The sequence below is a fragment of the Falco naumanni genome, chromosome 3 (genome assembly GCF_017639655.2).
Source record: "Falco naumanni isolate bFalNau1 chromosome 3, bFalNau1.pat, whole genome shotgun sequence".
NCBI lineage: Eukaryota > Metazoa > Chordata > Aves > Falconiformes > Falconidae > Falco > Falco naumanni.
This window is the reverse complement of record NC_054056.1, coordinates 38,922,075-38,947,389: the sequence shown is the minus strand read 5'-3', so window position 1 is coordinate 38,947,389 and position 25,315 is coordinate 38,922,075. Positions and strand designations below refer to the sequence as shown.

The window sequence follows — 25,315 nt, the reverse complement described above, 5'->3', positions numbered from 1 at the left end:
CACTTGCCTGCTCCTTTTCCAGTCGGTACTATTATTGACAAACCAAACATTTTCTTGGGCTCCACAAGATGGCAAATACCATCAACATGGCATAAAACACAAGCTGTTCTGTAGTAAAAATATACTCACAGGTGTTGTGAGTAATAGCAGTTCAGTAGACAGTCCTTACAGGATCCTGTTGATTTTAAAAAACTACATATCTTCCAAATGGGATTGGGCAGATGCTCAGAAAAATGATCTACTGATGATTATGAAATACCTAGACGCTCCTGTTTTGTAACGTGAAATTCAGGAACTTCCTGAGCCTGATACAGCAACTGTATTCACGAAAATTCCCACTAGCTGCTTGTTGGGGTCTTACCCTCTTCTCTGAGACATGTGCTGTTTGCTCATGACACAGACCAGCTGCTGGGCTGGATGTGCCTCTGACCAAGCACAGACATTCCTTCCCATGTTCTGCAAAGATCTGCACTGCGTGGCATTTGTAGTCTGTACTTTATTCACTTCTACAGTCCATACAAGTCTGTATTTACAAGTTCTTCATAAAGCCTAGTGAAAAGTGAACATATGTTCCTGACTCCAAGACAAGGAAAATCCATTGCACAGGTTTTTACAAAGCATGTAGTACAGCACATGAGTTGCTACTGCAAAGAGAAACAGGATTTAGAATAGCCAGTCCATGGCATTTTTTCTTTAATATTCCTTCACCCATGTAGTAGGATCCCCTACAGTTTGGAAAGATACCTGTATCCTGGTTATAGTTGAGTCAGCAAAGACATCAGTTTCAACAGAATCATTTATTCATGAGCTGGACTTCCTTACAAACTGTCAGAAAACATGACATAAATTGTATTTCAGAAGTTTCTTTCAATTTATCCAGCAATGCTGTTAGTGGTCCTTACAAATATGCTTTCCAAATACCCCTGGCACGTTCTTGAGAGATAAAATATAACATATAAAGCTATGGACAACAATTTTTAAAGCAAAACATACTTTCAGAGGCCTAGTAATGCTGCCCCTGAATGAAGATGCTATACTATGTATCGCTACACCTCAGTAAATGAAAATTAGTTGTGAGAAATCTTATTTACCCATTAAACCTGAATATAATAGAAGTATGCTAGTCCACCTCATTGAACAGGAATTAATAAAAAAAAACAATGACCAGATAATTAAGGTATTTTTAACAATTATTTTCATCATATTTGATTAGCAAATGCAATCTCAGTTTATGGCACTGTTTTTTCCTTTGTTTTAAGCTACATAATTATCTTGATTTCACATAACTAATTACAAATTTTTTAGTAGACAAAAAAAAATTACAAAAGAGACAGTGTTTCAGTCTAGTGGAGAACTACTGCAATTATGACATTTCCTGAACAGCCTTCAAACTCTATTCTTCCCTAGCTGTACTGTTAACTTACTTCTTGTAATCTTCTGCTAAAAAGCATCTGTTCCCTATACAATAAGGGGCTCACAGAAAAAGTGAATTTTGAAATTTCACCACTGGGCATTAGGGATCTATGTGGAACCAGAGTCACAACTACAAGTAAACCTGTGACTATTAATTTGCATTAACAACATGCTGAAACATCACTATATATGAAACAAAAAGTAATTCTAAATGACAAAAGCTCATGTTTTGAAAGCTGTCCACATGTCTTGCCTTCTACTGTGACCTATACCCAAATTCAGGTACAATGCAGGATGAGAGAAAGAGGAAATGCTCTAGCTTAGGGTGCTTTGTCATCTTTTTCTTTTCCCTTAACATTATTATAAACTGTCTTGTACTGGGAGCTATATAAAAAAAAAAAAAAAAAAAAAACAACCACAAAACCATACAAGCACAGGTTTAAAAACACTACTTGGTTGAACAAAAGGCAGTAGTTCAGGACTGGGAGGTGATCCATGCAATACAGCAGCAGACAACGCACCAAAATAACCATAGGAAAAAATTTAGCTGCAAAGAGAGAAGTTATAAGCTGAGGACAGAATGAAGAAGATGAAGGTTAGAGCTGGATGAAAAATTTATATATATCTTGAAGTTGTATAAAAAGTAGTTTTGAGTGAAGGCAAGGTTAATGGAAGCACGTAAAAAAGAGGTAATACGAAAGCAACACAAGTTTACCTGTTGCATTCTATATAAATTGGGAAGAGGCAATACAGAGATTAGAGTCATACGTGTTGAATAATTAAAAGAGAAGATCATCAAATCACAGATTACTGCTGTAGGCATCCAGACATACGTTTTTATATTTGTAAACTGTACAGGAAAACATACCAAAATTTGTACACAGGTGTAAAGAAACTAGGAAGACAGTAATACAACTGGCTTTTAAAAGAATTTATATTCAACTGAAAATAGTTCTTTACCATTTTGTATGTCACTGTACAAAAGTACTTGATAGTACTTGGGATTTAGCTTTTATAAGGACTTAATACAATACATCTTTAAATGTGAATTGCTAAACTAAAGGACAAAATTGTACTGCTAAAACAAAACTGTTACTGGATATTCTGCACATTAATACTAGGCAAACTTCCAAAATAAAGATTATATTTAAGTAGTTACTACTTAAAAGAACTGCTGGATAAGCTCCAAAGTGTCATGAAATTACTAGTGTGACAGCTTGCTTCAGTTAATACAGGCAAATTTATCCTTCTCGTGGTGGGCTCAGCCCTGCAGTTCTTTGGCACAGTTTTAAAGGGCAGTGGTTATTAAACACATTTCAGGAAACGCATGGTGGTCACAGCTTTGACAGCCAAAATACAGTGGAGGAAAATACACTTTCTATGTCAAAGCCACTCACTCCTGTACCCCATTTGCAAATGCATTTCAGACTCTGACATCCTCCCAACTCGAGCCAATTACCAGCTTTTGATTTGTTTCTCCCATCAATAACCAACATAGTCTTTCTTTACAGCAACAGCTTAAGTGATACAAAAGTTTAGCAGACTGATACGAAGGAAAGGGAGAGGGTGAGGCAGCTCAGAGCTCCCATCCCACACTACCGCTATGGAACACCTCTGCTCCCCAGCTATTTATTTATATGTAGCTTTTCTATGAGGGTAAGCACACAAAACACCCACTCATCTCACCAAGCTTCTGGATTCCTCCTTCAGTTCTTGGATAAGCAACAGAAAGAGCATCCTGCAGACAATGTTCAGGTAGACTAAACCATCCGGTGCCTGTGCTCTGATTATACAAAACGCCTAGGGTAAGCAGGCTACTATCTCACTTTCCTTGCTCTTTAACATTACCACTGCAAAGATGGCAATTTAGATTGATTTTTTTTTTTTACATCAGCAAGTTTTCCCATACACTTACAAAGATTTAGTACACAAATGAAAACACTGTTTAATGTTCCTCCTAACCCCATGATTAATCTCCCATGATTATGGACAATAGTGCTCAAAAGGGGACCCACGAATTCACATCACACTCTTCCATAATAGATTTTACATTTAGATCTCCAATTCGATTGAGAACTGCAACACAAAAATCACACCACTCCTTTCTGTGCCCCATTCAGTTGTGTTAATATTCAGGTAATTCAGAGACATCACACAAACATGCCTCTTTTTAATTAAGAATATTAACTGTGTGGCTAACCATGCTGTAATTCTAAAGATGTCCATCAGAAACATAGGAAACCCCAACAAAGCTATCAGAATCCTGGAATAAGAAGTCTGAAGGGAAAATCATGGCTTCTGTTAGATCTTTCTGAATGTTCATCTACTTTTTGTTAGTTTTTCACTAAATCTTGAATTCAGATACAGCCATATTACACCTTCTGTGAAGCATCAAGTTAATAAATCCTTTCCTAAAATAAACCAGGTAAAATAATTAAAAAAAAAAAAAATGGAAGGCACAAAGATTTTTCAAAGACCATTCTACAGCTAAAAAGCCAGTCCATCAGAGTCTTCAAAAACCAAAGGCCAAGTTCAAAATTAATACAATGCTTACACTTTAAACCCCATGTATTCACATACAAAGGTTACACATGTATGAGGAACATCCCTGTACATGCCTGAACTTCCCATCAATACAAACTTGCTGGATTTTTGCTAGATCCTAAGCCATGGCATGACAGCAAAAAGAAAAAAAAAGAAAAGAAAAAAAAAAAAGAAAAAAAATCCTTTTAAAGAGAAAAAAACCTCATAGTTGTATTTTCGTCCTCTAACATTATTGTTAAAAATTTAAGTTCTATTTTTAAGTCTGTTTAAAAGTAGTAAAACTTGACACAACAGAAATCATATTACTATCTGGTGGAACGCACTCAATAAAGCTGTCAAACAACAAATAAGATGTCAAATAACTTAAGGTTGAATGCAGAATGGCTTTTGACTTATTTGTTTCAATACTCAGAAGCCTCCTGTGGATTTTCTTTACAGCACACATACTGTACTGCTCTGTGTATTTGTGTCTCAAAAAATAAAATAAATACATTCCTTTTTTCCCCAAGTCTGAAATATACTCTTAAAAAAGTTATTTTAACTTACTTACATTTCCATATTTTATCTAATAGTTAATGATTATGCTCTTTGTAATGATTTTCATTTAACAGCTTTCAAGAAAAAAATATCTATTCCATTAGATTTCACAAACTAACAATGCTGTGAAAATCCAATTTCTTTGGTGACATCTTTCCCAATGGCTTCTCTGGCCGATGGTTTCCATCAGTCAAAGACTAAATTACGTAAGTGTCACTGATGTCTCCATCATATCCAAAATCACTTTAGACTTCTATAGCTTTGTAGCCATCATTTTTCATTTATCATTTGGAATCTTAGAAGCATACAGTATGTATGCACAGATTGCATACATTGAAACATATGTTAGACTCCTCCTTTTGAGGAGTCTAAGATCTAGAGACCAAACGTGTCAAAGTCACCTTGAGCTCATAAATAGAAACATAGGATGATTATGTCTTCCCTTAGATTTTTCTAAAAATAAAGGCACTGGTTTAGCTTTCCTAGTCTATTTTGCTTGCATTCAAAAATTCTACCCCCACAGGTGCTTAAAGGGAAAGTTTCTGACTATTCCTACATTTTATGCTTCACAGTATATTCACTGGTGTCAAAGCAACAGCCCATGGAAAACTCCCTCCCCACTGTACCAGGCAAGGCTGGATGACCTGCGGTCAGAACATTCTTCACTAGTGTCACCTAAGACTACCCAGATCTACACCCAAAAGCCATATAGTATGGTCTGCGCCCCTTTTTGCACTCCTTCTGTACACCTTCACATCCTCACATACTGCATTTCTCAAAAAACCAAATGCACACATGGCAAAGCATTCTATGAGTCCTTTCCTGAAATAACCACAACACCAACACATATGACAGTTGGGTGTCATACACTTTGCTGGGAGGACCACATGCCCACTTAGACAACAGCCCATAACAATAAGCAAAGGCATTCCCCTAGGTAGACTAGAATAGCCTCCAGTCCACTTTGCTGGCCTGCCCCTTCATCTTTCCCCATACCAAGTCTATGTCCCTGCTCCAACACCACACCCTGAGCAAAGACCCTAGGTCCCAAGCAATCTAGATCTTCCCAGCAGTCAGCTGTGTCAAAGCTTAGTCCAATACCAGCTGACCACAGCATGCCTCAACACCCTGATCCATGCACTCACTCATGATTGGTACCATTTTCTCCTTGAGTCATCCCCTATCCCAAATGGAAACCAGCCACCAGCTGCATTTTTAAGACCACCATAGCTGCTGTACGCAAAGGGTAAAGCCTGAAGGAAGCTATGCTTATTAGAACACACTGCATCTCCTGCCACACACAGATCTTGCCCTTTCCACTCTCCATCCACTGGAGTCCAGCTTCCTTCTCCCCTTTCCTCAATATCCTGCAGAGAAGCCATGCAACAACCTGCTTCTGCTGAGCTATGCAGAGCCATCTCAGTCATAAGCTGGGTGCTGGCTAACCCAGGCTGTGAACATGCACCAGCAACGTAATTTGGTAAAAGGTATCCCAAGATCCCACTCACTCCTCAGCAGCAAGAATGACGGCACATATATAAGCCCACTCCCTTAGTTCATCCCAAGCTGCAGACCAGCCAACCAATGCTCTCATGACAAGGCAGACTAAGCCTTTTGCCCATTTGCTTAGGGATACAAAAATTTGGTGTACTACACTGGATGCACTGACACCTGAGAAGGGCAGCTTAAAAGACAAGAAAGAAAGGTCTCTGCATGACTGTGGATAGCCCTGCCCTACCCACCACTCCAGCAACATTTTTAGAAGCAGCAAAGAGGCCAGTTTAATTTTAAAAGACAAAAGATCCCAAAGTGCTCTTCATGGGATCTGCTAAAAGCATTTTCACACTGGCAACTGAGGCTTCCACTGAGACTAGTACAGGTTTCTCCTCTCCTTTTAATCACAAAACCTTGGTAAACAATGACAGGACCACTCAGTGCCTATCATGGAGGTTATGTTGCAGAGTCATGGCACGTATCACATGTAAGTAAGAAAGAAAGCTAGGAAAGTCATATCCAGGAAGCTGTGAGTGGTTGTGGAATAGCCCATTCCTTCTTGATGTGTCCCAAGACAGGTGACCAGCTACCCCACTGCAGGAATGCCACCCTCCACTGTGCCCTAAGGAATGGTGGATTCCAGAGTAAGGGAATGCATTAGCTCCCCCTACAAATCAAAGCTCTCAGCTTCCCAGTCACTGTAGACCTCAGTGCCTCTTTTCTGAGGCAACCAAAACATTTTTTGATCAGTAGGAGATGGCATTAATTTAAAAACAAAGAAAGTGCTAAAACACTACCTTCCTTTCTTGTACTTATTTTTACTTCTTTTCTCAGCCTGTCAGTGGTATTACGTATGCTCTTATTTCCTACAATCTCCATCTCTTCTGCTCTTCTGTAATCCCTTTGCAGTTAAATGTCTTCCCCTTTATTTACCAGACCTCTGCTTTGATGTCATTTGCATATTACTACAGAAAGACATGTTAAATCTACTTCCAGAACAAACAGTCCAAATAAGCTCTAGAAGGAATACCAAGTAAAATGGCCATTAAGAAAAAAGAACCAAAAAAAACCCGAAACAAAACAACCACATGAAACCCTTGTAAACAGCCTCTTTCCTTGTAAACAAGGAAAAACACAAGTACAATAAAATGTCTTACAAGTCCAACTAAAACTTGTCCTTTGGCTGCAGGTGTGGTGTTGATTAAGTCAGAGCAGAAATGTATCAGTTTATGTAGCAGTAGTGCAATGCAATACAAGCATCATAGGTATGAGAAGGGTCTATAGAATGCAATTATTGGAATTCAAAATAAAGAGCCCAGAAGGAAACTGCTGAGGATGCAAGGCCTTTCCACTGGGAACCTTGTGCAATAATGAAATGCAGGATTTGACCTAGAAAGAGGCAAAAAGGAAAAGAGCTGGACGCAAAGAACACCAATCAAACCAAGAAACTTGTTGATATTGTATGCATCTGGCTAAGTAAAAAATTGCCAATTTATGGCAGCACTAGAAAATGCATAACTCAAGACAGATTTAAAATGTGAATGATACTCAACTGATCCAAGAGTAATAACCAACTTTCTAGTATGGTGTGCTTGCTATGCTCTACCTCAGAATGCTTTACCGAAGAGAGAGGATTGAACCTGCATCCTACTGAAGAGTCCCAAAAGAATAGTTCGGATACAGCAAGAGGTACTGTCCATCCTTTCATACCTGGCCAACTCATCTGTTACATATCACTTCACTCTGATGTTGATGTGGCAGCTGCAGAGTGATCTAACAGAAAATGTATATTGCTAAATGCACCATGATGCATTCTGGTTTTTAAATTGTTAACTTTTTGAATATAAAAGATCATATTTTATCATGTATTAGTTCAATCACTACAGCCTTATCAATTTCTACAACTAATAATATAACTATGGAAAAGTACATCTCTTTCACATGGGCAATCCTGTACAGAGTTCATAGTTCTTGCTTTTTTAAGACACAAACCTGTATTTATACTGTAATAAATACATCATATAGAAATATGTTGAAAATACAAATTGAAACATGACACACTCACTGTGCAAAGTCTTTGCAAACCTCCAGTGCTCTGTAAATAACAAACTGAAGCAGAGGTCATCTCATCAGGTTAATCATGAGTTGTACTTCCAAAATATAGTTTGTTCCAGCTAGGCTGTGCTATCTAGTACACAGATAAACAGGGATTTCAATTTCCAGGGCTGTCAAGCTTGCATGTTTTCCAGCACTGGATTCCACCATATTTTATAAAGATGCAATATGAAGCTGAGTGAAAAATAATTCAAACTGTGGTCTGCAACTGTGGTATTGCAGAAAGGGCTTCCAGACCAAATACATTATACACACTATGTTCATTTCATGCACACACTGCAAGTACAAAATTCTGTGTCATGGGGGGGGGGGGGGGGGGGGGGGGGGGGGGGCGGGCGGAACAACACACACCAAACCTGGAGGAAAAAACACAATTCAAAGGGTCTCAAAACAGTGCCCTTTCCTACAAATTCTTACGACATTTTCAATAATCAAGACAAAAGAAAGCAACCCATGAGACTTCAGGCAGTTGAGAGAGATCTGGAATAAAGGCAGCATTTCTATTGCAAGAAGTGTGACTCAGGGGAGGGCAGTTGTTCCAGTGGGGAAAGCTGAACCTTATTCCTAACTAGATTTTTGAGAAAGAAAAAAAAAAAAAAAAATCAAAGACCATTTAGTTTCACACCAGGTGTTAAAACCCTGCTTCTAGACGCCATTAATCTCAGAGATTTAGCAACAGGCTTTAATGGGAAGAATCTCATTCTCTGTAGCAAGAAACAAAAGATCTTTCCATTAGACACAATGACCTCATCTATCCCTCTCTGATCCTCCTTCACCTCATATGCAGAATCAAGTACAGCACAATTCATCACTTCAATACAAAGCTGTTTGCAGCTCAGTGGTCCACAGTTACGTTACATACCAAGCACAGAGTTTTTGAAGGAGAATGAAGCTACTTCGTTCCACTCTGTAAAAGCTATGGCTGCTTTGAAGCAATGTGGGTTCGTTTTAACAAGCAACAGCTACATTCAAACTTTCATTGTTATCGTTCATTTGTTAAAATCCTTGAAGTGTAGCAGGAAGTGAAACCTCCCACCATCGCACACACAGTGCCACAAGGAAGAGGTAGAAGGGCCATAAGGAAGGACTCTTCTTCACTGATGGACAGCTCAAAGAATTAGATAGGTAGGGAAATGGCTCACCTAAGCAATACTTTTAATTGGTAATGACCTCTGTTATAATCTTCTCCCTTTGTCCCTTGTAATTGCTCTTATTCTGTAATTCCCCTCCACTTAAATAAAACCACACCCTTGTATCCCCTCTTCCTGCAAGAGAAATACTCTCCTCAGGACTCTGCACATCACTGTTTGAAATATTCATGTCATCTTTGTCTTTGCAAGTTTTGGACATGCTAGTTAGAAATACGCTGTGTCTCCATTTCAACTGCTTTAGTCTTGCTTTTGCTACTGTTTTAGCAAAATTAATTTTTACCAAGAACAACTACACTCTCTAATGAAGAAACATTGTTCTCCCCACTATATTTTCTGATTTCAAGTCCCCTCAGAAGACTTCCCAGAGGAAGTACAGATAGTGGTACCGGAAATTTAAACACTTTTTAATACTTCCATGGATATGTACGTCAGGTCCATAAACCCTGACTGAAAACCAAAGACACTGTTTCTTTCATTCCCACTGTCTGCTCCTCTCTAAACTCCTAAAATCCTGTTAATTCTCAAGAACTTTAGTCCATTTAGCTCACATCCTTGCTTGCCTTTTCCCATTCAATTCCCTCAGTTCAATCTCCTTATTTTCCACTAATCTTCTCCTATAACCCTCTCTCTTCCAGCTGCCTTATCCGTTTTGGCCATTTCAGCTGCTATCATTATGCAACACTGTCACTTTTAGCCTTGCCCCCTTGATTGTCATAACTTAACTCCAACATTTTGCCCCTCTAGCTAACTTGCAAATACAAAAGTATCTCCAAGCTCAGTACTTTTTTCTCATTTTCTTTGTACTCTCTCAAGGCTTTGCCATTTCATCTTACTTATCTCTCCCCACAAAGACTACTGTCTCTGCACCGAAATGGGTGTCACCAGGACTTACGCAGTGAGAAAAGGCGCTTTGGTAATTCTTTGCTCTCTCACAGGCAGTACAGACTGTGCAGGGAACACAGTAAGAAAAAAAAGTGAGATTTTTGGACTAAGAACTGAAGTCTCAATGCAACAGGTTGAACATATTAAGATTAATTTATTTGTAATTTATCAAGTGCCAACATAAGCTAAAAAGCACTTGCCTTACAATGAGGGAAAAGTCTCTGAGCTCAATATGAGAGCTCAAGTTACATGATAGCTTAATATTTTTACAAATATTTTTATCAACAGAGTTCTCTTCTGGGACCTTGCAACCTTACTATTTATAAAATAGCACATAAGAACTGCCACAGTGGGCCAGGACGGATGTCTAGCCCAAACGGAATGACAAACTGGCTCAGACTAAATATCCAGCCTGACCTGCTAACCTGCATCCAGGAGCAGCCAAGAGTAGCTAAGGGAACAGTGAAAACCAGAGCAGTCACATAGAAATATTCTCTTCCCATCCCTGCAAAACACTTATCACACAGCTTTCTGCAATTTGCAGCTCAGTAACTTCCTTGACTAGAGGCGGTATCTTTTCTTGTCACTTTTTTTCTTCCTCCTTTTTACTTTTCCACCTCCTTTTCCAACTTTACTCAGGAGCTCTTTATACTCAGGCAGCATGCACAGCATCCTATGACAAAGAATTTCAGAACTGACTTACACACTATGCAAAGAAAAAATTCTTTTCCTAGCTTTGAAACTGCTCCTACGTGTTTCACCTGGTATCTCGTCTAATACAAAAATCAGGTGGCACTGAGTATTCATTTCCTATCCACACACCTCACAGCTCTTACGATTTTATAGACCTCTACCATTAGCATCTGGCCACTATTTCTTTTCCAGTCTGGAGACTCATCTGTGCTAGTTGTTCTTGCACGGACGCCGTTCCACAGACACCTCCTGCATCCTGCTGCCTTTCTTTATTCTTGTTGCCCTTCTCTGAACCTTTTCCAGTTCTACTCCACTTGTTCTGAGATAAAAGAGCCCTGAACAGCACACTATATTGAAGATGCAAACACATCACAGATTTACCGTGTCCTAATGATATTTTGATCTCTCTCTTTTCAAAGCAACTCCTGATATAAATTTGCTTTTCGACTGCTACTAAAGTATAGAGCTGATTTTTTTTTTCTTCTTCATTAAATTACTGCTTCCAGTCCCAAGATCTCAGGCCAGCTCAAAATATTTTACCACTACTGACCCTGAATTTCATCCCCCATTTTAATGGTTGCTTAGTTCTATAAGGTTATTTTGCAGTTTTTCAGCCTACCGCCTTTTCTTTTACCTTCTTTTGCCCAGAATAACGGTTTCAGAAACACATCTTGTCACCACACTTCTGTTCCAAGCCACTTGTGAAGATCCCCCGAGCACTCACAGAGATCTCTGTGGAAATCTACTGGTGACTTCCAACATATTTTAACCCTGGTGTTTTGTTTCTTACCATTTAACCAAATATTTACATAGTTGGCAGGCCTCCCCACTAACCTGTGCCTGTTTAGTTCCTTTAAAAGTTTTTTAAGAGGACTTTGAATACAAAATAAAATTTAAGCAGAACAATACATGGTAAAATCCCTCTCATCTGCATGCTGGTTACCTGCTTCAAACAGCCACAGCAATTTAGCATGACTTTACTTCAAATCACAAAAATGCTGGCTGGAAGGGATGATCTCTGGGAGTCACCCAGTCTGTGCAACCAATAAAAGCCACAGTAGGTCAGGTCATCTGTAGCATTGTTCAACTAAGACGTGAAAGCCTCCATCGAGAGAGATGCCACCCCCCAGCTCCCTGGGTAACTTTTTCCAGTGCTGCACTAGCTTCCTTATGAAAAAGATTTTCATGCAGTGCCCAATCAGAACGTTTCAATCTGCCATCTGTGGATGTTAACCCCATTATGTGGTTTGTCACTACCAAGAACATTGGCTCTTTCATCTTTGTAAGCACCCTTCAAGTAGTTGAAAGCTAATATTAACGTATTTCTAAATCTCCTCTCCATCAGGCTCTCCTTCACAGAAATCAAATCTTCCTCTGTATCTCCATCATATTTATACAACGCCCTTTTTAAAACAATTACTAATTAATTTTTTAATTAATTCACTCAATTTAAACAAGAGGCCTATTGGTTTCTAGACTCCCCAATTCCACATGAATGTTTTCTAAAACATGGCATCAAGTTCTGAACTGCTGAGAGACTTAAAAGCATGAGGCTGCATGCCACAGTCTGTAGCTGGTCTGTTTCACTCTTCCATTCCTTGAAAACTAGGGTATGCTACATCTGGACCTGTTAAACTGGCAACATGCAATTTGTTCCACAATCTTTCCTACAGATGCATCCAGATGAGAAAGGGAATCTCGTAAGCCTCCCATAAGAAGGGTTCCAAAACAGGAACCACCCTATGCTTTTCAGTGGTGAGCACATACACACCAGAATTACTCAGTTTTATGCCATGATACTATCTCAGATCATTCATTTCGTAATGACATCATACACAGGCCACACAGATCCTTCAACTGGCTTCCTGCTACTGGTGTGGTTGAAAAAGACATGTATTAATTTTATGTTTAGCCTGACAGGGGGATATTTTGGTCCTATTTCCTTCTTTGAACATAGCCACAGCTTTTTTTAAGATGTCTTCTTGCTTTTAATAGTCTCCTCTACTTTGTCATTTTGCTATAAAGGCTTCCTTTTCCTAAGTCATTTTTAGACTGATGGTAAGCATTTGTGTGGAGCCTCCAAAACAGCATCCTGAAATAGTGTCTCTGCCATCTACGAACGTGTTACTCGTACAGTTGCCCTTTCAGTTTTTCTTTAAATGAACATCCTCATTTTTACATAGTTTCCCTTTTTGAAGTTGAGCATAATTTAAGAGAGGGAAGAATAAAGGAGAATTGCAGCTTGTTTTTCTTGCATCCCTCCCATTTCCATTTCTTGCATTTCCTTAGTTTAGGGAGGAGAGAAAGGCGGAATACCTGTAATGGTCTGCAAAGCCATCTCACAAGTCCTTTTCCAGAGAGCATCTTAGAATCTCTTCATGACATCACCATCTACCCACTGAACAAAATACAGTCTTTTACCTACCTTTTAGTCACCATCCCTCTGTGTTCGTCTAATGTCTCAGTTCAGTACTTGTGCGGAGCCTAGCACAGTGGGGTCCTGGGTCTAGCTTGTAGGCTCCTAGGAGATAAGGAAACATAAAAGACAAGTAATAGGTATTGAAGAGACAGCTCATCAGCAGTTCTCAGACATTTACAGCAGTCATAAAACATCTGTCTCTCAAGACAATAAATTAGAAATGTAAGGCACTGAACCACACAGTGTGAACAAGTATCAAACAGAAAGAGACAGAAAAAAAATCATTCTTTAAAATGACTGGCAGCTTGGGATGAGAATCAGAAAATAGGAGTGTATTTGTCACAGACTTACAAAAATCCATGGGATATAGAAGTTTGAGAAAAATCCTCACTGTAAAATCTCCCTTGGTGCCCTAACCACCACTAAAATCAAACATGCTTAAAAAGTGAGCTGAAGTCTGTCCCCAAGTGAAGTCCATGACAAAATTCAGGTGGGCAAAACTTCAGTATTCTTTCATGTTTCCATAAAACCAAGTTCAAGAGAAAAACAAAGTTACCGTCTGATGTCTCAAAACAATACAAAAGACATTTTTAAGAAAAAGAGACGCATCATTATGAAAACTTCAAGATATTGACCTATTTTGTAGGAACAAAAAAGACAACATAAACGTTCAAAATATCATCTTGCTTTTTCTTTCTTGAATCGAAGAAGATACTGCTAATTAAATGAGTGCTGTCTTTACCGGAAACAGCAAGAGGAATCACACAGCAGTTTCCTGCTCTCAACACTTCAACAAAAAGGTACTTCACTTCAGAAGTTAAAAAAAAAAATAAATACTAGTCCATCCAATTTAAGTATTCATTTCTTTGATTGAGAATGTCTATGGCACAGAACAAATACACTAGCAATCAACAGTTCACCCTTGAACCTAATCAGAGACAGGAGGCAAAAAGGAGTCCTTATTCCACTTCCTTATTCCTTATCCTGTATACTCATTTCCATAACGTGCCTGTACTAGATGACTGGAAGTGCTTGTCATTTTTTTTCCAGTGTTTTTCTGACCTATGAAAGTCTCAGGAAGTTTGCCAAATGCATAAGCACTACTATATAAAAACATTTTATGGCAAGGAAACATCATATGAGCAAAAGGAACTCTCCAGGTTAGACAACGAAGATCTAGATTTATGTTCACCATGTCAAAATTTCTCATAAACCCCCTGCTCCCTGTCACCAAATACTTCAGACTTTTATCATTTACATATTTTCTTCTAAATTAAGAATTTATATCATATGCACACATACACACCCCTCCATGAAATTCAGTGATGTCAAACTCTGCTGTAGAAGTTGCCAAGAGCTTTAGATAGCATTCTTCATGGTATAGGGATCAATCGAAGCTAAAGGATGGAAGGTCACTACGAATTTCATACTCCAAGGTGGTAGGTGAAGCTCATATCAAGAAGACATTGCATCACCTTTTCTTTGCCTCCTGCTTTTCAGAAAGGCAAGAACAAATTTAAATCTTGGAGGAGGATCAAGTTCTGCTTTTTATATTGCTGTGTACCAGAGAATACCTCAGCGCAACTACCCGCCACCCATGCATGTACTCTGAGACATTCAGTCTGTCAAGTAATTAATTACAGCTGTTACCATGCAGCAAGTTCTACAGACAACTACAAGCAACCCATCTCTAAGATGCAGTGTGCTAGTGATGTATGTGTGCACTCACTACACCAGAATGAGCAATTGAATTATTATCCTGTGAAACATTACAAAGAAAGCTGTATACCTCCATACTTCTAAACAAACCTTACAGTACTACTGCTTTCTCTATGCACTTCAACACACCCACCGTCCCCTCAACCACTCCTTCCACAATTTGTATTTCTACATAAACATCTTAGATTCTATTTTAGCAACATAAAAGCTTTACCAAGTTTATTTTTACTCTAATCTGAATAGAAACCAGAAAGAAGAGTCTGAACCCACCTTAATGATTTAGGGAAAAGACTCACACACAGAGAAACAAACTCGTAAATCTTGGATTTCTACAGATTCATGTCTTGCTTCCCTTATACCTTTTGACATGGCAACCCTGCTGTTCCTGTGACTGTGGCAGCACTCTCATGGGGCACAATACAGTATATGCTGGACTTAGGATAACACCAGAAATTAGCCTGAGTATTCATTTAGTTAAGCTAAAGCTATGCTAACCCAGCCTACACAGCCCACACCAAACCAATCTTATGGAAATTGTAAATTAAGCCACCAAAATCAGCAAATTGCCCGCCAAAAAAAAAAAAATTTTTTTTTTTTTTTGGGGGGGAGGGCGTGTAATATGCTTTAGTTTGCTTTTGCTTTGGTTTAGCATCATTTGCTGAAGCAAAAAGGCTGCCGTGGATGTGCTCTCGCGTCTGTCTCCTATCCCTTCCTTTCAAAACAACTTCTGAAACTGATGATCAGTTTCAATCTAAACCAAAAACTTTCACAAAAATGGCCAGGCAAACCAAGACACAAACTCACTTTCCAAATAGCTGCTTTTCCCAATCAGTGACAAACACAGGCACACAAGAGGGGAATTCAGTCATGGCATATTTTATTTGCCCAGAAGCATGTTAATTTAAATGAGCAGGGGAAAAGAACCTTCTGCAAATGGATAAAAATATATACAGATACATACTAGGGGACGTTTTCCAGAAATCTTCACTAGATTTAACAATGAACTCTTGGAGTGGTATTTCCCACTGCTGTCAGAATATGGTACTGAAGTCATTGGTGCAACCAAACAGTATGATTAAGTCTGGTGGGGGTGTGAAGAATGCACACGCCGTTAACAGCCTTCGCTGTCAGACAGATATGGGCACTGCTTTCACATCTGTCTAGTATATTTGGAAAGATATTTGGCTATACACTGAATTGAGCAAAGAAATAATCATAGCCTGTCTAGACACCGTGGCGTGTCTGCATGCTGAGACTTCCCGCTTCTGTTGTAGCTGTACGGCACTGTTCAGGCAGCATGCCACAGCAGCAGCCTCACCTCACCCAGTCAGCTGAGAGCTTGCCCTGGCACCTGGGATTTTTATACAGTACCTAATGGCAACCACTGCTCACCTTGCAAGGCAAAAAAAAAAAAAAAAAAAGACGCTGAGAGGGATAGGACCACACCTGCTCCATACCTCTCCCCCAGCCAGCCTTAGCTTCTGCTCCACAGAGATCATCACAACCTGAGTTAAGAAAGCTGCTTCAAGTGACTTCTGCTGATGGTGGTGGTGGTGAAGTAGAAGCCTCAGAAGAACCAGAGAGATGGGGGTTTTCCCCCAACTTCAGTTGTGTTTTGGGTTTTTTTTTATCTTTTGTTGCTTTCTGGCAGCAGGAGAGAAAATCATGTCAAAACTGTAAGTGTACCAAAATTGAAAGGGAGAGTGGAAAAAAATTATTAAGAAAAAAAAAAAAAAGATACAATATCCTCCCTCCTCTTCCCTTCTTTAAAAAAATCCTGCATTATGCAAATATATCCCACTTTCAGGGATGAATCAAGGATGAATGGTTAGAACAGCTGCTATATGCAACCTTGTGCTCCTACAAAAACTAACATTTCTCCTTATAAAGTATGCTAGCTAATATTATTACTTGTCCTCCCCTTTTAATGCTGAAGAGGTCATCACATGAGGAAAGATCTTATTAGATCCAGCTTATTTGCTGGGCTAAAGAATGGATGTGGAAAGATGGCAATTATTCAGCAAAATCTAGGCATAAGGAACATGATAGAAATAGGAATACCCTTCTTATAAAGCTGCATTTTATTTATACACTTTTCAAATCATAATATTGAGTAAAGTAAAACCAAAACAAAATAAATGTAGGAGTTTTTAAGGAAAAAAGCAGAACGAACAAAAGGTTGACAATGTCCTTGAGCTTGTCACAGCCATCACTGTCTGAGACCATGGAACCAGCCCACACAAATGCATCCCAAACAGGCAGACACCCGCAGACACACTGCAGAGCAGCAGCTCTATGTGTGGAGCACTACACCCGCTCCTACACTCCTTCATGTGCTGGGCTGGGAAATATCCAGGTCTTTACAAATATAGTTACTGGTTCAACTCAGAAATCATATGCAGAGAAAAAAGGAGCAGTACCAGTACTCCCTTAAGCTCCAGCATTGCTCCTGCCCTGCTGAACACAAGCTCCAAGTCATGCAGAGCGATGGGTGTACACACACACGTACACACACTCCCACGCACAAATCACGTAAGCCATAGATCTGACTCATCCTGAGTTTGTCAGCCTTACTTCATAGGCATGGTAAATCCAACATAATCAGACCACGACACGCTCACAGCCACATAAATAGCAAAATACTATTTACAGTATCACTTTATTCTTCACTAGGCCAAAATAAGAACAAATGTAGAGACTGGAGTGCCAGGATGGGAAACATATTGCTGACAGGAAAGCATAGATTAGAACATGTAAAGTCACCAGTCAGCCAGAGTTCTCTGGTTGAAAATTGTAAAACAGAATGACATAAGGTTTATTTGGTTTTGCAGGGATTTGACTAATAATAGCTCATTTAAAGCCACTGAATTTGCCTGCCTTACTTGCTTTAACTCCATCTAGGTCAGAGTGACAAGACATGTTAGTGTAAATTTAACCTTTTAAATAACCACCTCAGATTTATAGTCCAAGAGCAGCACTTAGTTCTTGCCAAAAACCACCATGATTCCCCAAATAGTAATTTTTAAAGTATAATACATTATTAAGACTGCTGACAGAACAAACAGTATTACTTAGCTTAAAATGGTAGAGGAGAAAAACAGTAATAAAGGAGAAATTATTGTGATCTTGCTCCCACTGAAGTCACGTTTCTCATGAAGACTTCAAAAAGCAAGGAAAACATGGCATTTATCTAACTTTCCGCAAGTTACACAAATGAGTATTTTTATGTAAAATAAATCAGTTCTGATACAACTCTGATCTCCTTGAGTTTGACAGCAAAACTTCTGAAAATAATTATTCTTGAGCTTGACACCATTTATCTTTGTGCTTTTCTGGTCTTTGACTGAAGTCTATAGACATTTCAAGCGCTCTGTTGCTACTAGTGTTTGCTGTCTACATGCCTCCAAACTCTTATATGGTTTCCTGAACCTGAAGTTCATGGGATTGATAATCCAGACAAACTTTTCTAGCTCTAGGATACCGACAAGAGTAGCACCTTTCAGCCAAGTTGTGTTAGAACTAACAACATGACAGGCTGAGAGTTTCATGATCAGAGAAATCAACTTCATAATGAAAGTCAACGAAGAGAATTATTAAACACTGGAGCATAATATACCCAAGATTTGTGTGTGTGTGTGTGTGCATCTACAAGACCAAAAAAAAAATCAATTTTTCTAGAACTTTTTGGTGTCCTTAAGATGAAACTCACAGATATGTTGTGCTGGTTGTTGTGTTGGGTTTTGGTTTTGTTTGGGGGGGGGGGGGGGGGAGGGAGCAGGGGAAGGCACTAGCATTGCAGGAAGCGTACCACACAACAATCTTCTTGAGAAATCTCATTTCTTCCCAAAAATGCAACACCATACTGCTTCTACCTCTTCTACAATTTTCACCTGTAAGAAAAGTAGTCTCAGCATCACTCCACCCACCCTGATAAGAGCAACAGCCCAAAGAATAAAATGTTATAACTCTTCTAGAATTCTGACAATTTCACATCACATACAATTCTCAAATTTAAGCCACACACTTAAAACTGATGTTAGCATGTAAATCTCAAATCTCATTGATCACCATATAAGTTATTCAATATCTATGCCAGTGTAGGAAAAACTAGCAAAACAGTATACCCTGTGATCTATGCATTTAGCCCGCATGAAACCACACAGTTACTTCCTTTCTTTCATTAGCTAGTATATGGCTACTTTATTTTCCAAAGAAGGCAAGTAAGTTAAGAAAGATAAAACCAAAACTATGGGTATCACAGAAGATAAATCTTGACCAAAAGCATCTTTAGATATGTAATCATAAAATATTATGGTTTATCTAGCCTTTTGTAAAAGCCACAAAACCTTTTCAACCTATTTTTTAAAAATCAAGTGAAGTTTAAATGACAGACACCTTTCATAGAAAAGAAAAAAAAAAAAAAAAAGTCCACAACCCTCACAAAAACCCTGGGGTTTATTTACCATTGTAAAAGACATTTTCTGTACTGCAGGACACCAGCTGATACATTTTCTGTATCATACTTAATTCAGAGACATCTGCTTGCTAGCAGACCAAGGATGAAGCTTGGGGTTATGAGACCTGGATTATATTTCTCGCTCAGCAATTTATCTGTGGTGTAGCCTTAAGAACCTTGCTCTGTGCCCATTTCACCATTATAAAATGTGAAGATGTCTTATAAGATATACCAGTTTCTTTAAGCAGAACACATTTATTTATATAGCTCGGTGAACTGCACTGTGAAAACTGCAGTTCCAATGAAGAGTGGAACTCCTGAGTACAGTGACAATTTCAGGAAACCTTTATGGTCGCATTCTCTCAGTCAGAGCGCCCAGCTGCCTTCTGGAGAAACAGGACTGAACAGATCCATGTAGGTACTGCAGATGCCAAATAATAATGAAAAGACTAATTCTGAATATTGCAGCTGTTGATAATGCTTGTTGCCTAACAATGCAGAAAGTATTACACACTACAGCGTGCACTGCTGCAGAGAAAAAAAAAAAAAAAAAAAAGAAGTGATATGTAGTCTGGGAGAATCCAAGAAGATAGTCTGAAGAGGAAAATAATGCGGTGCATATAGCTTGAGGTTATGAGGAAAGTGTCTGCTAATATGCAGCAGGCTCCCATATCTGTGCAGCTGAAGTAATAATACCTTACAAAATGCCATTACAATGTACAGTGTTTAACAACTGTGCCAGTTTTCACTCATGTCAGTTTATTCCACAAGCTGGCTTATCCACTTTGTTAGTGTAAATGGTCCAAAATAATTTAAAGAAATCATATCCACTGCATTTTAAAGCGAGGAGACCATATTAAATCCTGGGTAAGTCTATTAATTTCAATTGTGATGTATCAGGGAAAAAAACGCATCCAATTTTCCAAATTGGGGGGGGGAGCGTTCTTCAGCTCTGTGTGTGTGTGTCTGTGTTTGTAGGATACAGGTAGTGCAACATATCAACAGGCTTAAGACAATTTAGGTTCCAGGATGTACTAATGTACAGGCCAAATGTACTGAAATTATTTATGCTATAAGAATAAGAGAGAGAATTAACAAGGCATTTTTAATTACAGTGCTTTCATATTCTGCCTCGGTTTTATTTTGGCTTAGATTGTTCCCCTTCAGTGATGGATGCTTTCCCTTCTTCCATCTCAGCATGCATGAGGGAAAGACAAAACTTAACATATCCATCATCAGAGCCAGAACACACAGCACCGTCTATGTGGTACTGTAAATTGCAAACAGATAGATGCTCCCCTCTTTCCCCAGCAAGCTTCTTAGCTATTCTACTCTTCAGCATGAAGGAGAAAAACATCCAGCTGTGGAGGGTTTTTTTCCTAGGTAGCCGTAAAGATAGCAATAATACAGTGGTTGTGATCTGAACATATTCCAAGGCTCGTCTGAAATATTCTTACCCAGGGCCAAATAATTATCCCAATAGCAGTGAAAGCATTCAGTGCTTATCCTTCCCTTTGCCACCCAACATGCATGCACACTCCCATCTCCCTGGCTGCTCCCAGTCCTGAAACAAACATAGATGCCTCAGGCAAAGCAAAGATACAGAGGTAAACACTTTAGTCCTGGACATCATCCCAGAAAGGACACACATATTAATTTCCAAGCTGCTCCTCCACAGGTTTTTTTTTTTTTTTCCTTGTGTTCAGTACTAACAAAATTAAGGAAGCAGAAGAATTTAATGTACAAGTAGGATCCCTGTCAAGAATTTCATTACAACACTTAGTTCATCATAAACTGTTATTAAAAGCAAATATCTACTGTAGCCTGCTGTGCACTAGACTTAGATAACAAAGCAGGCACCAGATTCCAGAATTGCTCTGCATTATGCCCACTGCTAACTACCTGTCTCAGCCCTCCTTGCCCTCCTCCAGTATCTCCGATCTTCACAGAGTGTATACTTAATTTCAAGTGGCATATTATGTTGACTTTTTTTTTTTTTTTTTTGAGGGTAAACCGCTAAATAGCGCATGAAGTACATGATTCTGCACTTGCCACACTGACATCCTACATGTTCACCTCAGGCAGCAGAAAAAAAGAGTACCTGGATCTGATTTTGCTTCTGTATTTCAAATCTGCTTGAGAAACCTATTTCATGTGAAAACATAATATATAAGAGAGCAAACAGTTTTGGTAGCTGGTGCTGGGGAAAATCTGGAGTTTTTTCACTCAGGCAGCTGGGGAGAATTTACCCAGAAAAGTGTGCAGAGACATCAAGCCCCCTACCCTGAGGGGGCTTTATTAAAACACAGTATTAAATTCAGTATCTGGTATTGGTTCTCATTTTCTTTGACAATTCACCAAGCAAAACTTAAAATGTAGATGTTAATTCACAACTTAATAGAATGAATCAGTAATACATACAGAACTAACTGCAGCAAACTGCCCAATAAACAGGAAACTCCTATTAGAAATGCCTTTAGAAACATTCAACAACCTGAATTGTGACACGGAAGATTTTGCTTGCTAGGACAGGATGGGAGGATGCCATGTCCTGTCTGCAAGCACTTCTATGATTCTGCTGTTTCTGATAATTTATAATTATATAAGAAGAAAAAGACATTTGATTTAGAACTTCTGCACCAGAGCAAATCCCTAAAATTTTTCTAGAACAAGTGCAGGAAATAAATAGCACAAACAAGGAAAAGAAAGAACTAAGATACACCCAGACTTGATATGGAAATCCTGATGTTAGGACTGGAACTCCCTTCAGAAGTACAAACAAGACTGGAACATAGCAACTTTTCCAGCAAAGTTCTCATTCTCCTTTAAAGGTAAGAGAACTTGGAACGAACAATGCAACAAAGCAAAGAGAAACATGCACTGAGATAAATGTGTGAGATAATCACACTTTGTCTAAGATAAGGTTCAAACTCTACCACTGACTAAATACAAACACTTGGTGCCCTTGCTGCACTTGCCAGTGCTTTTACCCATCCCACTTCTTAACTTATTCTCTAACTTTCTATCCCAAGGTCTGAATATTTTCAAAACAAATTAAGTTAGCTCTCACATTACATTATTCTGGAGGCAGTATTGATACATAGACACTGTAAATGAAAATTAGACCACACAGAAGGGTATACTAAATTATCCTAGATAAAAACAGTATTAAAATGGGATTTAAACATAATAACATTAAAGTAATAGGGTAAAAAATACATATAATTTTGCAAATAATTGTAGTATTTTATTATTATTATTGCAGATGAGATGAAACAGGACAAAAATGTGAAAAATCAGGAAATGTGAAAGCATATTTAAACTCCCAGACCACTTCAAATGTCTGCCTCACTGATGCTGTGCCTTAAATGTGCATATAAATATTGGCTATAGCTCCAAATCAGATGCAGCTGCATTTTCAGAACATTTCAAGTTTCTCCCCTGCCACCCCCCCTTTTGTTTGTACCCACACATTTCTACGCAGATACCTTCAGATGGTTCCTCTAGTGAGTAATGAGTTCCTCTAACAGTCAAGATTCAAGTCAGACTTAACTTTGTTGCATCTGGAGAACTTGGTCTTTGAGAAACTATATACACCCCATCCCAGTTACTCAAAATCAGGCTCCAAATACTAAAAATTTTCTTCATACAACTTTAACTTACGTCACATTCCTTCCTTATTCCCCCCAAAATCCTCTTAAGGACATGGTTCAGATTCAGCAATATTTGGAAGAAAATTTTCCCCACCAACTTCCATAAAGAGACCTTTCATGCTCTTTTACATACTACTACTGTGAAATACTGGGGGGGAAAGGAGAAAGGTTTCTCTATTCCCTTATTGGAACATGCTCTTCCCCATGGGAGACCTATGGGCCTCATACTTTGTGCTTAAAGTCTCAAAGTAGGTAGAGCAAAGAGACAATCAGGCAGTCAGCATGGCTGGGGACACAGAGTTGGCCAGTTCCGGAGGCAGAGACCAAACAGAGCAGGGAAAATAAATACAAGCGCTCTATTTTTATGTACATCTTCTTATGGCAAGCTGGTGATATATCTCAGAGTGGTTAGAATGGAGCTTATAGGCACAAAACACAAAGCAGAAGCTATACTCCTGTGGATCTGTGTTTCCCTATCCCCTATCCACTAAATGGCTGCTCAGAAAAATACTAACAATGAAAGACAGCAATAAACACTTCTTGACACACTGGTTTTAGGTATACAGGCTGCCTTCCTTTTTTACAGAGCATAAAGATCATCATCTTTTATATTGGGTCATCAAAAAACACCTCATTTTTATATATAACATTAATGGGAAAGTACCTCATAGCCTATACATGCAAAAGCAGATCCCATTTGGGAGGCATGCAGTAAGGCAGCGAGAAGAGGAGAAAATCCTGATTCAATAACTGAAGGAAATCAAAACTAATATTGAAATGGAAAGGATAAGGCAAATCATCAAGTGGGAGGTTAATAAACTCAGCACCAAGTATCTTGTTCTTGTTTACACATACTCACATGCTTAAAACTGCAACAAGAGAGTGCTATTTGCTGTTCCCTGACAATGTCCCAATTCATGTTTCATTTCTGTATCTCTTGAAACATCCGTAAATCAGAAGAGTCATTACAGACAACTGGTTACTTAAAAATTTGATGGGTAGGTCATGTGCACTATAGTTCCCCCCCCCCTCATTTTTTTTTTTTTTTAAATATGCTAGAATTTACTACAGTTTCTAACAGAGGATATATTACTGGGATTCAATACATTTATTGTTTTTTCAGGTTCAGAGATTTGCCTTAAGTTTGTAAATTAAAAACAGCTTTCTCAAGAAAAGCTGAAGTTAGTAAGTGAAAGCTAAAGAAGAAAGTTACAGTCATCAAAATATTTCCTCTATAGTCTACGGAGTGACACCTTTAGAAATGTGAAAGTCTTTTGACAGCATTATGGCAAAATTAATAAGCTCATTTTCCAGGCATCTCATCTGTACAACAGAATGTAATGTTAATAAAAGCAAATATTCTGCTCAACAGCACTTCTCTTCTAACTCCCAAAAGCGCATAGTGGAAATCTTGTGGGGAAACTTGTATAAAAAACCAAGTTAGTTGCCCACCTAGTACTGTTGTGTATGTTAGATACTGCACAGGAACACAGTCTATTTCTTCAGGCATCTTCTCCCATTCTGCATTAGCTTGTTTTCCATTAAACAGATTATGCCAGAGTTTTATTAATGATCTTTTACTTGCCTCTGTGCGTCTGTGATTCAAAGAAAAGAAAAGATGGGAAAAGGCAGAAAAACAATCTAAGTTTCCCACCCCTTTATTAGAAGGCACTGTACAGGAATTGCCTTAGAAGGAATATCATCTTAATTCACACCAGCATAACCAAGAGGAGTAGTTTTTGTTTTCTTTCTATTTATTTTTACAGACACACTACTTCCGATGTGTGGTCCACCTCCTTAGAAAAAAACAAATTAGTTAAGGATGCCAGAGCTGTCCCCTCGATGGCAAAGGAACAAGGAGAGATGGAGAGTAGCAACTGTGGTAAGAATTCCATTCAGGTCACTATAAGCATTCCCACTGGTCTCCACAAAACACCAAACAAACAAGACTGGAATCCAGTCAACTCCAGCTTCAATCTTTCAATACCTATAATTACTCCGAAAGGACTAATGAGGAAGGCAGTTCTCCATCTCACAAGAAATGCTGACAAACAATCAGAAAGCAAGACACTTGGTATGGTGCAGGAGACAAAGCTCTCCCTTAAAATACTGGGGGAGATAGTGAGGGAAGTGGATTTTTAATGAATCCAACATTTCCAATAATTTTCTCCTACAGCAGAAAAGCATTCATCTGCTCTGTCTTTCTTCTCAGACAGTCCTATTTTTAAACCATCTGTTT

At 38.7% G+C, this 25,315-nt stretch overlaps 1 protein-coding gene across 3 annotated transcripts in view; it reads right to left on the bottom strand.

Moving 5' to 3' along the window:
• Positions 1 to 25,315, bottom strand: part of SEMA5A (semaphorin 5A) — a 353,963-nt gene that overhangs the window by 252,449 nt on the left and 76,199 nt on the right. For all 3 annotated transcript variants that reach the window (XM_040587086.1, XM_040587084.1, XM_040587085.1), the window contains exon 2: positions 13,255 to 13,350. The gene's annotated coding sequence lies outside the window, so the exon portion shown is untranslated. The remainder of the gene's footprint in view (positions 1 to 13,254; positions 13,351 to 25,315) is intronic.